This window comes from Rhagoletis pomonella, unplaced genomic scaffold (assembly GCF_013731165.1).
Source record: "Rhagoletis pomonella isolate Grant_MI unplaced genomic scaffold, Rhpom_1.0 Rhpom_scaffold_00007, whole genome shotgun sequence".
Lineage (NCBI taxonomy): Eukaryota > Metazoa > Arthropoda > Insecta > Diptera > Tephritidae > Rhagoletis > Rhagoletis pomonella.
The window spans coordinates 63,094,347-63,096,490 of record NW_023458561.1 but is presented as its reverse complement, the minus strand read 5'-3'; positions in this window follow the sequence as shown (position 1 = coordinate 63,096,490).

The following is a 2,144-nucleotide window of genomic DNA, read 5'->3' as shown; positions in this document are numbered from 1 at the left end:
TATCAAACGATAGGCTGGGTTGCATTTGTAAACAAAAACAGAACGCGGTGAAAGAAAAGAACCTTACATTTGTTAAAAAATAGAAGTAAACACTGAAATATATACATATATACATATACATAATAACCGTTATACCAAATTTTTTATACGATTCCGGCATTGTTAAAATGATATGTATTAGTTAAAACAAGGATTTTTGGCACACTTTTATAAAACTGAAGACTGGTTAAAGACCATCGTGAGTAAACATTAGTCGCAGGTTCACGCCGACTTTGGAGTAGGTAAGAGACATTTGAATTTTATAGTAGAGAACACTGGATCAAATTTTTGTATTTTTTGTGCCCCGTATGCAATTATCGAATTCCTGTTTAGAATCGTATGCAGATTCCGAAAATCGAGTTAATTTTTTTTTTTTTTTTATGGACAACTTTTCGATATATTTTCAATTCACCGTTATTCACCTAAAAAACTGGCTCCACTTAATCAAGTATAACTTACGGATGAATTAGACCGTCTTATTACGAAATGTAGAAGATGAAAAGTAAAATAAATAATATAAAAAAAAAACTTTTTAATATACAACGCTTTTATAAATGGACTAAAAAGTAGAAAATAATATTTCTCAGTCCCATAGAATTTGTTTTGATAACTTTTGATTTTGAAATTTTAGCAAAAGTCGTTATAACCAACTTATGAGATTGAAAATGAAAAGCGTGGGGCGCATATAATAATGATTGCCTTAAATCGTCGAGTCATACATTTCTGCCTAATTTACGACTTTCTTAATGAGGCTGATTATTTGCAAATCAACATATGTAAAATTTAATACAGGGTGCGTTCAGAAATGTATCAAGCCAAAGCATCAGTCTCTTTTACTTCTAAACTATAATTGCCTTATTTACGCAACCAAGTTCCAATTAGGCATTTAATCGTGGTTGCGCATATTGGACATTTCCATCAATAATAGTTTAGAAATAAATGCGTCTGATGCTTTGGCTTGATGCATTTCTGAACACACCCATAATTTAGAAATCGATCACAGTTCTTTACGAGTTTACTTTTTAGTACTTTTCTTCGATTTAATTGCAGAGTATGTTTGTTTATGGTTAATATTTATTTCAGCTTCCTCTTCCTTAATTAATATTTATTACTAGATGCGAGTATGTGTATATATTTACTACATATGGGGAGTGTTCAGAAATGCATCAAGCCAAAGCATCAGATGCTTTTATTTCTAAACTATAATTGATGCAAATGTCCAATATGCGTAACCACGATTAAATGCCTAATTGGAACGTAACTGCGTAAATAAAGCATTTCGATCAGTTGTAGTTTAGAAGTAAAAGAGACTGATGCTTTGGCTTGATGCATTTCTGAACGCACCCATGTATATGTATGTACTAATTTGAAAATAGCACGAATTTACTCCGAAATCTCTCAGAAAATTGTTGTTCGCTTGCTTACATTTAGGCGTAAATCCAAAGTGTAAAATATTAATCGAACATACTTTTAGGCGAAATGAGTGCACGTAAACATACAAATACCTGCATTTTAAAGACCATTATTATGAGTCACGCACGCCGGTTGAGCGCCACAGAGCTGTAAGATTAGAGAAGGCAAGAAAAAAGCAGAACACAATAATTTCATGGTATCACAATTCACAGCTGAAACTTTATTTCGCCAATAACGCTTAACACCTATGTACATATGTAGGTATGTACTTGTACCTGATTTATAAAAGACTTACGTATAGCGAATGAAAGGGCGATGATCCTCAATAAGAAAAAAAAAACTCGGTGCAATTCACACAGAACAAAGAAAACGCAATCAAAAAATGTTTAGGCTGTTAAATAGATAATCTTACAAAGGCAAAGAAGGAAAATGAGGTTTTTGCCTTGGCTTCGGTACAGCGCTCTGGGGGGTACACTCTCTACTGCACCGTAATGATCGCATACGTACATAAAAATACTTATAAATAAAGTGGCACGTAATACTAGAAACACATAGTAATTATGCTAATCAACTAATTCTAGACAGTAGCATAATGAAGATCTTATTATTAAAGTCAAAGCTATTTGAATGATAGGAGTTCGGTGTTTTTTTGGCTGCTGTTGTTCTATTTTCTTCTTCGTCGCAGTAGTGCT